Genomic DNA, 13,719 nt, shown 5'->3' with positions numbered 1-13,719 from the left:
ACTCAAACGAGATTTCAAAGACTCCTGATGGACCCAGTTCTCTCTTGCTGAGGTCTCGGACCAGAACATGTTTCCTTTCCAAAGAGCAACAACAAACATCACAAAGTTAACAACACAAACACCAGATCGTTCAAAATGAGCATCCTGACGAATGGGTCTTGATTCAGAATTAGTTCCCCTTTCCACATGCAACAACAACCATCACCTAGCAACACCAACACCGTGCTGTCCATCCAAAACACCAGATCATGCTGTTGCCATATCTCCCAGTGACAATAAATGGAACTGGATAGCACTCTGACTGTTAGTTAACAACAATGCCACATTGAACACATCAAACCACCAAATGGCAGCAGTGGGATTTCAACGTGGGCTCTCCTCTCCTATCGGTCTGTTATGGGCTGAGCAGAGAGAGCAGAGGGAGTCCCCTACTCTCCCTATATATTACTTTTGATCAGGGCCAATAGGGAATAGGGTGCTATTTGAGATGCAGGCTATGTCTCGAGGGGTACCTGCCTGTTTAGAATTTCTTACACGGTAGCATGAGAGAAGCTCCTGCCACCTCCACAATCCTACTATTGTCTCGCTACGCTCCGCTCAGCCCTCGGGATCACAATTACCCCGCTTCCTGAATAAACATGTGTGTGATGGTGTGAGCTATGGGCACATGTCTCTGTCTGTGTGTGTGTGTGTGTGTGTGTGTCCTGTCAAAGCAGACACATTTCACACTTCACATGCTCACATGCTAGCTAGCATCCTCATCAGCTTCCCGTTCTCCAGCCTCATTTCAATAGCATCACCGGCTGTTTTATTTCAATCACAATAACGGGGACAAGTTGGTCTCCTTTCTATACCACTGCCATGGTATTCAAGTGCATGTGTTGATGAAGAAGAGTTGACTTGGTTCAATATGTTGATGCACTGCGCAGTAGAATAATCTTGGTTTGATTTATTGAATGGAGCAAAAGACGACAAATCCTCATTGCTTGGAGAAGTCATTCTGAAGGACATTGCAAAATATACAAATTCACAGGTGCAGGTACACACACACACACACACACACACACACACACACACACACACACACACACACACACACACACACACACACACACACACACACACACACACACACACACACACACACACACACACACACAATCACACACACAACACAACATAATCCATAATCAATACTGATCAAATGCTTGGTTCAAAGGGATTAGCATGCATCAGCAGTCCACTATGCCATTGCCACACAAAACCCTCTCCTTCACAGCAACAAAAGGCCTTGAGATCTGTGTATGTGTGTGTGTGAAAGGTATCCCATGAAAAATGTCAAGGCATAACTAACGGATCTGTGCTTTTTATACTCTGCCGTAATTCTGATGACCTTTAATGTTTTGTCTGGTCAAAGCCCAGTCATGTCAATCTCATAGAGCTGCCCAATACTGTGTCCCATATGGCGCCCTACTCCCTATATTCCCCATGGGTCCTGGGCAAAAGTAGTGCACTATTTCAGACACATGGTACCCGTTTTGGGATGCAGTCCAACTGTCTTTTCTACAGAACCATGACCACTAGTCTTATTGAAGAGAAAAATACATTCTGAATTCATCTAGCATCCTGAGACTGTGTTGTTTCCATGGGGTTGGCTCAGGATGGCTAGTCCTCTAACTGTCTCTCTCTCTATACCATTCATTTCCTCAGACCCTTCAATTACTTTTTACATTTTCTGTTAGCAGCATTTTGATATGGAACTGTTGTTTAGAAAAACTCTTCAAAAGAGATCATTGCTAATCCTCTTGTGAATATCCTTATGAAAGGAAATGTTCACGATGTTTTATCCTTGGCTCTTTTCCAAGAGTGGAAGAGGTTTCACTATTTTAGAAATACAAGTTGTTAAAACTGCATCTGCGTAACTGATTTATCTCCCCAATCGATCTGACGTGACAATCAAGCACTAATTGGAGCACTCTCTCTCACACACACACACACACACACACACACACACACACACACACACACACACACACACACACACACACACACACACACACACACACACACACACACACACACACACACACACACACACCACCTAAGGGCGAATGCATTCTTCTATGTGGGAGCTGAGTTAAGCAATAACTCCTCAGTGATTATGGTTTGACAAAGACAAGCCCTGTACTGTGCAGGCGCGCTAATGACTTTCACAGCACTGTTCTTCTGTGAAAGAACCAGCGGGTATTGGGCTATATTAGAACCATATAGATGACGGGTAGAGATGCTGATGGGTAGAGATGTTCGCAGGGAGGAGAATGTTCAAGGTGTAATTGATCCCAGCTGCAGCGACAAGAACTCCTCCCGGTGGGTTAATCACGTGTCCTCTGAGAAGCGCTTTAGTTTTCAGACGGCAGCAGGGGCGGTTCTGGGGGGGAGGCCAGAACCGCCCCTTGTGGCCCCCCTAAATGTGGAGTATGAAATAATTTTTACATAACTAATTTTTGCTATCATTCTTTTTTTTACATCCATTATTAGACAGTGGCAACGTGGAAAACGAATGATTATGAACATGGTCTTTTACCTGCTAATGCCTGCAATGGAGTGAAGAAAACGATATGACAACAATAACGTCTAATGTAAATGGCCCCTCTAACAGTACAGCTGGCCCCAGCTTGGCCCCCCCAGTTGAAATGGTCTAGAACCGCCACTGGAAGGCAGTGAGTCAGAGCACAATTACCAGTAAGTTATTTAGTAAGCCTAGTTAGTGTACTTGAACATCCATTCATGGTAAATGCTAAACAAGCGTTAGCCTATAGAAAATAGAACAATGTACGGTTTTTAATTTAAAGCGTCGTCATAGATAGAGCGCGCGTTTTCTAGCATCTAGTCTGGTGAAAACTTCTGAGAGATCAGCACCAGCTGTATCCGTTACTGTTGCCACCACAACAAGACAAGTCATCCGACCGCGGGCTGTCACTGTCTGCAAGAGCTCAGGTAGGCTGGGTTACTTTTTTTAAATTTACAGTCGATATCACTATTATGTTGAGTAGCCTATGTGCTTTAACCGTTCATGATGTTTAGAGACCGCGTGGAGATGGACGAATACTCACGCGTAAATCATGGATTCAAAATGACCATATCCGAAACCGATTACAATTGAAATCATGCTGTGTTTTAAACTATGTGAACAAAAATATAATAGCCTACCTATGTTAGTGAATGCGTTATTAAGCAGACTCTAACCTACCCATAGTGCATGTGTGTGTCAAACCACTCCAGTATAAACATCACACCATGGAGCCAAAGGAGCCTTCACATCTCCCAACATGATGCGTTAGCGTTACACCATTAAATCATATAGATAGTGAGGAGGTTACTACAGTACAATATCCAACCCTACTGAATAGTAGTAGTCGTAGGACCTCTATACGTTCATTGTATCGGTTATAGTTTATGGATTTAGTCTACCATGTATAGCCTACATATATTATGGATATTTAGGATTTGATATTCTATACCAATTTGGTGAGACCGGCGGTGTGGTATGCAACGTCACATTCATGCGTTGTAACCTCTGTGGTCCGGTAGGTAGGACAAGTGGATTTGAACTCCTGCTTTGTGTCTGGTTGTCCAAACGTCTTGGTTGGTAACTGCCTGGACTGGTGTTGGTTTCTGGACTGGTGCTGGTTTCTGGACTGGTGTTGGTTTCTGGACTGGTGCTGGTTTCTGGACTGGTGTTGGTTTCTGGACTGGCACTGGTTTCTGGACTGGTGCTGGTTTCTGGACTGGTGTTGGTTTCTGGACTGGTGCTGGTTTCTGGACTGGTGTTGGTTTCTGGACTGGTGCTGGTTTCTGGACTGGTGCTGGTTTCTGGACTGGTGTTGGTTTCTGGACTGGTGTTGGTTTCTGGACTGGTGCTGGTTTCTGGACTGGTGCTGGTTGCTGGACTGGTGCTGGTTTCTGGACTGGTGTTGGTTTCTGGACTGGTGCTGGTTGCTGGACTGGTGCTGGTTGCTGGACTGGTGCTGGTTTCTGGACTGGTGTTGGTTTCTGGACTGGTGCTGGTTGCTGGACTGGTGCTGGTTTCTGGACTGATGTTGGTTTCTGGACTGGTGTTGGTTTCTGGACTGGTGCTGGTTGCTGGACTGGTGCTGGTTTCTGGACTGGTGCTGGTTTCTGGACTGGTGCTGGTTTCTGGGCTGGTGTTGGTTTCTGGACTGGTGTTGGTTTCTGGACTGGTGTTGGTTTCTGGACTGGTGTTGGTTTCTGGACTAGTGCTGCTCTAACTAAGGATGACCTCCGCACTAACCTATTCTGTCTGGAACCACCCCTCTTGCATTACAAGTCATCTCATATGACAGTTTATGATTCTCAACTCCCAAAACGAACCCCCCCCCATGGAGGTCCATCCTCTGCATCTTATGGGTGTGCATAGCACCCTATTCCTCAGTGGGCCCTGGTCAAAAGTAGTGCACTGCATAGGGAATAGGAACTCTAACAGTTGCCAACTTGCCATCCTCCACTAGTGATGTGTTCATGTGGCATCAGTGGTTAATGAGACCGCTCTCTCTGGGAATACACTATGGAGGTAGACAGTAGATATCGCCATTAGCTGGGTGAATACAGCTGACACAGTCATTTATCAATTACCTACAGGGTTGCATCACATCCGGCCGTGATCGGGAGTCCAATAGGGCGGCGTCGTCCGGGTTTGGCCGGGGTAGGCCGTCATTGTAAATAAGAATGTGTTCTTAACTGACTTGCCTAGTTAAATAAAGGTTAAATAACAAAAAATAAATAAAAAACAGGAGAGCTGTCATCTCAACAACCCATTCCTTGGCTGTTATGGGAATACTTACATTTTAGTCTTTTAGCAGATGCTCTTATCCAGAGCGACTTACAGTAGTGAATACATACATTTCAATTCAGACATTTTTTTTCTTCTCCGTACTGGGCCCCCATGGGAATCGAACCCACAACCCTGGCATTGCAATCACCATTGCAAACACCCTGCTCTACCAACTGAGCCACAGGGAAGCTATGAATATGGAGTCATTTGGTTCAGAATCATAGAGTCACTGGGGACAGAATCATAGAGTCATTGGGGACAGAATCATAGAGTCATTTGGTTCAGAATCATAGAGTCATTGGGGACAGAATCATAGAGTCATTGGGGACAGAATCATAGAGTCACTGGGGACAGAATCATAGTCATTTGGGACAGAATCATAGAGTCATTTGGTTCAGAATCATAGAGTCACTGGGGACAGAATCATAGAGTCATTGGGGACAGAATCATAGAGTCATTTGGTTCAGAATCATAGAGTCATTGGGGACAGAATCATAGAGTCATTGGGGACAGAATCATAGTCATTTGGGACAGAATCATAGAGTCATTTGGGACAGAATCATAGAGTCATTTGGGACAGAATCATAGAGTCATTTGGGACAGAATCATAGACATTTGAAAATGTCCAGTGTATCAATCAATAGGGTACTGTGTGCTCCTTTTGGAAGACTTGTGTTGCGTCTATGTTTACGCTGGGTCATCATTTATAAGAGCAGGATAGACACACATCATATTTGGTTACAGATTCTGCACGCTTTGGAAAAGTTGAAATGTATCATGTTTCCAACCCTTGCCCAGACTAGCGTCTGTCAACAAATAGTTGTCACAGAGACAAATTGTGTGGTATCCTTGGATTGCCTAGGGAGGTCCTAGCTACTTAAATTTTAATGACAGTTGCTGCTCAGATGACTGTCTGTCTTTACCTGTCTGAAATGGTACCCTACCCTTATCTGCACGTAAGAAGGCAAGGAGACTCAGTCTGTAAACAGCATATTATCTGTTATGTTGTTTCAGCTTTGCATGTCAATGTTTTGATGCTGGAAAACTTAATAAGAAGCTTCCTGTCAGAAATGACGTTTTTAACTACACCAATAAGCATGTGGTTCGAATCCAGGCTGTATCACATCCGGCCGTGATTGGAAGTCCCATAGGGTGGTGCACAATTTACCCAGGGTCGTCCGGGTTTGGCCGGTGTAGGCCGTCATTGTAAATAAGAATTTGTTCTTAACTGACTTGCCTAGTTAAATAAAGGTTAAATAAAAAATAAAAAATGTTTTAATCCTCCCTGTTTGTCAGTCTGTTTGTGTTGTCATGCCATCTCCTTCCCACTCATTGTCATGCCAAACATTTCTGAGACCAGGCTAGGATGTATCATAATGTGCTTCAAATGTTCTGTCCATTATTCGTGCTAAATTGTAAATGGACTTTTAAGCCTCTCCAAGCTATACTCTGTATATCTGTTGCATATGTTGTAGACTACAGTATATGTGCTGGCCTCAGGTTGACTACAGTATCCTCCAGGACGGTGTCCTCCAGGATGGTGTGGTGTCCTCCAGGACGGTGTTGTGTCCTCCAGGACAGTGTCCTCCAGGGTGGTGTCCAATCCCTTTCTCTACATTCTCTCCTCTTGGTGTCCTCTAAAATACATTTAAATTAGAAAAATACACTTCTGTTTGATACTGAGAGAGCAGATTCATGCCATTCCTACGAGTGACCTCACCTGCTGTGTTAACTGTATATCCAGAAAGACTGTGTTTGTGTGGTTTCTACCACATACTATTCTCCTCTCAGGGTTATTATAAGTGGCACAGGTAGTGGAGATAGAGTAGCTGCAGGGAAGGACACACCTGCAGTGAGCGCTAGGTAGGTGAGATGTGTCTGTACGTCACATCCACAATAACCAACAATGCCAAGAATCTGTGAGGAAATCATTATTGTGTCTCAAATGCCACCCTCTTCCCTATATAGTGCACTACATTTGACCAGAGTCAAAGGGATAGGGTGCGATTTGGGAAGCAGGCAATGCAAGTTGGAAGCCATTATAATGTAATTTGCTATTCATCAGGGGTCTAATATTCAGTTAGCGGGTCCTCATCTCAAGCTGGGCTCAATGTGTTGCTGAGTGAGTATGCAGTATAACTATGCAGGCTGATTGATGAGCAGAGGAGCATACCCCAGTTTCCTTTATGCCGTTCAAGTGGAACAGAGAGAGAGAGCTAGAGAGCTAGAGAGAGAGCTGGAGAGAGTGAGATATTTTTTAAATGTATTTAATGTTTTTTTAACTAGGCAAGTCAGAGAGAGAGGGAGAGAGAGAGATGGAGGAGGAGAGGGAGAGGGAGAGAGAGGGAGAGAGAGAGAGGGAGAGAGAGAGAGCGAGAGGGAGAGAGAGAGAGAGAGGGAGGGAAAGAGAGGGAGAGAGGGAGGGAGGGAGAGGGAGGGAGACAGAGGGAGAGAGGGAGAGAGAGAGGGAGAGAGAGGGAGAGAGAGGGAGAGAGAGAGAGGGAGAGAGAGAGAGAGAGAGGGAGAGAGAGAGAGAAAGGGGGAGAGAGAGAGAGGGAGAGAGATAATTCAAAGCATTGTGGAGTTTAATTCTTAATCTGTGGTACCAATGCTATAAATAATGTGTTATGATTCATTGTGATAGTGGGTCAGTCAGAGACCTCACAACCCCCACACAGAGGCGTCCTGCCAATAGGGGACACAGAGGCGTCCTGCCAATAGGGGGCGCAGAGGCGTCCTGCCCATAGGGGGCAGAGGTGTCCTGCCAATAGGGGGCGCAGAGGCGTCCTGCCAATAGGGGGCGCACAGGCGTCCTGCCAATAGGGGGCGCAGAGGCGTCCTGCCAATAGGGGGCGCAGAGGCGTCCTGCCAATAGGGGCCGCAGAGGTGTCAGAGGTGTCATGCCAATAGGGGGCAAAGAGGCGTCCTGCCAATAGGGGGTAGAGGTATCATGCCAATAGGGGGCAAAGAGGCGTCATGCCAATAGGGGACACAAGGGCATGTGCCCCTTCAGATTTGTCCTGTTAATAAAAATGATTATGATATATTTGTTTTCCCTCTGTAATACTACTATCCACTTAGCAATGTTATGTAGTTGTCCTTAGCTAGCCCAGATAGGTTCCCAGTCTCCCAACCTCATAAATAGCTACCCATAAGCCATTCCAGGCTGTCAATCAAGTTAGAGTAGCTACTGTAGCTTGTCTAACTATCTTAGCTGGCATGCCTGCTGGTAAGGTTGGTAGATTTTACAAAAGTACAGAATAAGTTTCACATTCCTTTCAATCTTTTACCCAGATTTTATCAGAGATGAAGATAGGTATATTTTGTTTATAAAAAGAAGAAAAAAGAAACACCAGTCAGGAGGACAGCTCAAATATATATATTTTTCATATTGAATTACGCTTATGATTATGGCTCTAGATTGCAGGCATCTGAAAAATGCTAAATTCTCCAGCGTACAGATGAGGGGCCTAGCCCCTTTCCAGATTTGGGATGGGGGTTTAAAATACTTTCACTATTCTAATAGTATCTTATTCTAAATACATGTTTGTTGTTTTTTTACATTTGTTTTTAACCTTAGCATTTCTGCGTGTGGGATAGGCCGCCGCTCTATTGCTACAGCTGTGGAGGTTATATGGGGCAGTGTGTGTGGCGACCAGAGGGAGGGAGAGAGAGAGACGCAAAGGCAACTCGACTACAGCCAAGACTAGCTAACTTGTAGCAGCCACAATGTTATTTATCATCCCGTATAACGTTAACAGTGCCTGTCTTGACTGGCATAGTCTAGAGTGGCTAGTTAGTTTGCTGGTTAAGCTAGCCAGCTATAGCTAACTAAACTAATTGAGGCTACATGCTGTGCTTTTCCCCAACCCCATGGGGCGCATGTGGACATCATGAAAAGGTTAAATAAATGAATCATTTGAAATGTCATGGTATATCCTTGTATGTAACAATATCACATGGATATTTTAATTTAGAAAAAGCCTTTTCAGTGTTACAATCTGCGTTAAATAGGCCTACAATTTGAATACTCTCAAAAATGTATACTCACACGAATATTTGAAGCGTATACTCACTTGCAAGTATTCTAGTTCAAGTGCGACTGAGTGACTGACGAGTGGAAAACGGCTAACGTTATTTGGACAGACTAAGGGTGTTATGGCTGACTCAAAACCAAGCAATACACCAGCGACATTGACTTGTAGGCTGTGGGTAGGCATAACGAGATTGTTGGGGAAATTAGATGATGGAATTTTGAAAAACCTTGAATGAAAGGAACAGCATTCCAAAATATGCTACGCATAACTGCCAACTCCAAGACATTAGGAAGGTTTCCATCCTATTTGAGACCTATTTTCATGCGAATATCAAAAATCTGCATAAAACAATAAGCACATTTTCCCACCGGAAATGTTTCTAAGAAAAAATACTTTTTGCGGTTAAAAGGCTGTGCGTTATGACTTTAGTAAAAAAAAATATTTTTGATGTAAAATTCCCGAATGAAAAAATCCAAGTTAAATGGGTTTTCAACTCTACTGATGGTTTTGTGACAAGCTGTTGCATTATATAGCAAAATCTGGCCACTCTGGTCTTGGTACATGTGCTCTAGCCAACAGCTCGCACATACAATAGGCTATCTACATTATGAGATTATTATGGATAAGAGTGATATTCTTTTGTATTTCTCAAACTGCAGCCAAGCAATGATCATCATGTCACCAGAATATGACCCTCGGTATTTATTGGAAAGGAGCATCAAGCTCATCACCGTGCACTTTCACCACCCTGTGAAGTTCATCATCATTTCTTTAATCTGTAGCCTAATAAACTGCATGATTTCTTGAGTCGTAATGGGAGGACCACACACCATATCATCGTGTGGCTCCAAGTTTACTTCCATATGATGGTTATTATATCAATATTTGTGCATGAAGAAGTTTCCACCACCATTTCTTGCATAATTAATTTTAACGACACAAACAGATCGCACCATGACGAACGAACAAATTTGCCTGTAGGCATTTATGAAATTGTACCGACATTTCTTGCTGTCTTGTTTTCAGCCCGGTAGTGACTTTTTTCAGGTATCAAGTAATTCATTCAAATGAAATGGTTGGCTGCAAACGTGGCTAGCAGGGGTGCGTGCTAATAGCATTTCAATCGGTGACGTCACTCGCTCTGAGACCTTGAAGTAGTTGTTTCCCTTGCTCTGCAATGGGCCGCGGCTTTTGTGGAGCGATTCATAATGATGCTTTGTGTGAGGCAGTTGTTGATGTGTGCAGAGGGAGAGGGAAGGAAGAAAAACTGTTACATAAATGTAGTGGTGGAAAAAGAACCACACACTGGGATCACAGTGTGTGATCATCATCATTCAGAATGACGTGTCAAGTCTCTATCTAGCTATAGTTTATATCTGACATCGTTTGTTATATTATATCAGACATTATCTGATATACACTCTATATACAAAAGTATGTGGACACCCCTTCAAATTAGTTTATTCGGTTATTTCAGCCATACCCATTGCTGACAGGTGTATAAAATCTAGCACACAGCCATGCAATCTCCATAGACAAACATTGGCAGTAGAATGGCCATATTGAAGAGCTCAGTGACTTTCAATGTGGCACCATCATCGATGCCACCTTTTCAAGAAGTCAGTTCATCAAATGTATGCCCTGCTAGAGCTGCCCCGGTCAACTCTAAGTGCTGTTATTGTGAAATGGAAACGTCTAGGAGCAACAATGGCTCTGCCGCGAAGTGGTAGGCCACACAAGCTCACAGAACAGGACCGCCGAGTGCTGAAGCGCGTAGAGTGTAAAAATCGTCTGTCCTTCGTTGCAACACTTACTACTGAGTTTCAAACTGCCTCTGGGAGCAATGTCAGCACAAGAACTGTTAGTCGGGAGCTCCATGAAATTAGTTTCCATGGCCGAGCAGCTGCACACAAGCCTAAGTTTACCATGCGCAATGCCAAGCGTTGGCTGGGGTGGTGTAAAGCTCGCTGCCATTGGACTCTGGAGCAGTGGAAACGCGTTTTCTGGAGTGATACATCACGCTTCACCATCTGGCAGGCCGACAGACGAATTGGGTTTTGCCAGGAGAACGCTACCTGTCGAATGCAAAGTGCCAACTGTAAAGTTTGGTGGAGGAGGAATAATGGTCTGGGGCTGTTTTTCATGGTTTGAGCGAGGCCCCTTAGTTCCAGTGAAGGGAAGTCTTTACGCTACAGCATAGAATGACATTCTAGACGATTCTGTGCTTCCAAATTTGTGGCAACAGTTTAGGGAAGGCCCTTTCCTGTTTCAGCATAACAAAGAGAGGTCTATACAAATAGGGTTTGTCGAGATTGGTGTGGAAGAACTGAGCCTGCACAGAGCCCTGACCTCAACCCCATCGAACACCTTTGTGATGAATTGGAACGCTGACTGCGAGCCAGGCCTAATTGCCCAACATCATTGCCCGACCTCGCTAATGCTCTTGTGGCTGAATGGAAGCAAGTCCCCCAGCAGCAATGTTCCAACATCTAGTGAAAAGCCTTCCCAGAAGAGTGTAGTCTGTTATAGCAGCAAAGGGGGTACCAACTCCATATTAATGCCCATGATTTTGGAATGAGATGTTCGACGAGCATGTGTCCACATACTTTTGATCAGGTAGTGTAGTGCTGCATGGTATACTAGTACCACGGTAATATCATGGTGCCAAAATATCACAGTACCAAAATACCAACATTTTTGAATACCGTAGTACCGTTTCATATGATAATAAAAAAAAAATTCAGCCCTACCGATCAAAAGTGCCTGTTATAAAATGTTGATGAAGTCAGTTTGGTTTAAAAATTCAGTTGAATTTAGGCAACAGCCACTAGTGTCTTGTCTGGCCGTGTTCAATAATATCCAGTTCACGTTCATGTGCACATTACATGTTGTAGCTGTAATCAGCCAGGAGCATCCCCTATCAGCCCTCACTCCCTTGCTTCTCTCAGCATCCCCTATCAGCCCTCACTCCCTTGCTTCTCTCAGCATCCCCTATCAGCCCTCACACATCTGCTTCTCTCAGCATCCCCTATCAGCCCTCACTCACCTGCTTCTCTCAGCATCCCCTATCAGCCCTCACTCACCTGCTTCTCTCAGCCTCCCCTATCAGCCCTCACTCACCTGCTTCTGTCAGCATCCCCTATCAGCCCTCACTGTATTGTGTTTGTATTGTATTGTGTTTGTATAGTGTTTGTATTGTGTTTGTATTGTATTGTGTTTGTATTGTGTTTGTATTGTATTGTGTTTGTTTGTATTGTGTTTGTATTGTGTTTGTATTGTATTGTGTTTGTATTGTATTGTGTTTGTTTGTATTGTATTGTGTTTGTATTGTATTGTGTTTGTATTGTGTTTGTATTGTATTGTTTTTGTATTGTGTTTGTATTGTGTTTGTATTGTATTGTTTTTGTATTGTGTTTGTATTGTATTGTGTTTGTTTGTATTGTATTGTATTGTATTGTATTGTATTGTGTTTGTTTTGTGTTTGTATTGTGTTTGTATTGTATTGTGTTTGTATTGTATTGTGTTTGTATTGTTTTTGTATTGTGTTTGTATTGTGTTTGTATTGTATTATGTTTGTTTGTATTGTATTGTATTGTGTTTGTATCTACGGATTTCCCTGTGGCTCAGTTGGTAGAGCATGGTTTTTGCAGCGCCAGCATGGTGTGTGCAACGCCAGGGTTGTGGGTTTGATTCCTATGGGGCCAGTACAAAAAAATGCATGAAATGAAATGTATGCATTCACTACTGTAAGTCGCTCTGGATAAGAGCGTCTGCTAAATGACAACATTTACTGTGATAGTGTGTATTGTATTGTGTTTGTATTGTGTTTTGTATTGTATTGTTTTGTAATGTGTTTGTATTGTAATTTGTATTGTTGTTTGTATTGTATTGTGTTTGTTTTGTGTTATGTATTGTATTGTGTTATGTTTTGTATTGTGTTTTGTATTGTGTTATGTATTGTATCGTGTTTGTATTGTGTTTTGTATTGTATTGTGTTTTGTATTGTGTTTTGTATTGTATTGTGTTTTGTATTGTGTTTTGTATTGTGTTATGTATTGTATTGTTTTGTGTTATGTATTGTATTGTGTTATGTTTTGAATTGTGTTTTGTATTGTGTTATGTATTGTATTGTGTTTGTATTGTGTTTTGTATTGTATTGTGTTTGTATTGTGTATTGTGTTGTGTTGTGTTTGTATTCTATTTGTATTGTGTTTGTATTGTTTTTGTATTGTGTTTGTGTTGTGTGTTGTGTTTGTATTGTTTTATATTGTGTTACGTATTGCGTTTGCATTGTGTTGTGTATTGTATTGTGTTTGTATTGTGTTTTGTATTGTGTTTTGTTTTGTATTGTGTTTTGTATTGTGTTATGTATTGTATTGTTTTGTGTTATGTATTGTATTGTGTTATGTTTTGTATTGTGTTTTGTATTGTGATATATATTGTGTTTGTATTGTATTTTGTGTTGTGTTATGTATTGTATTGTGTTTGTATTGTGTTTTGTATTGTATTGTGTTTTGTATTGTGTATTATGTTGTGTTGTGTTTGTATTCTATTTGTATTGTGTTTGTATTGTTTTTGTATTGTGTTTGTGTTGTGTGTTGTGTTTGTATTGTTTTAGGTATTGTGTTTGTATTGTGTTGTGTATTGTATTGTGTTTGTATTGTGTGTTTTGTATTGTGTTTTGTATTGTGTTTTGTATTGTGTTTTGTATTGTATTTTGTGTTGTGTTATGTATTGTATTGTGTTTGTATTGTGTTTTGTATTGTATTGTGTTTTGTATTGTGTGTTGTGTTGTGTTTGTATTCTATTTGTATTGTGTTTGTATTGTTT

Source organism: Salmo salar, chromosome 09 (genome assembly GCF_965601325.2).
Source record: "Salmo salar chromosome 09, fSalSal1, whole genome shotgun sequence".
Classification (NCBI taxonomy): Eukaryota; Metazoa; Chordata; class Actinopteri; order Salmoniformes; family Salmonidae; genus Salmo; species Salmo salar.
The sequence above is the reverse complement of the archived record's forward strand: the minus strand, read 5'-3'. Positions refer to the sequence as shown.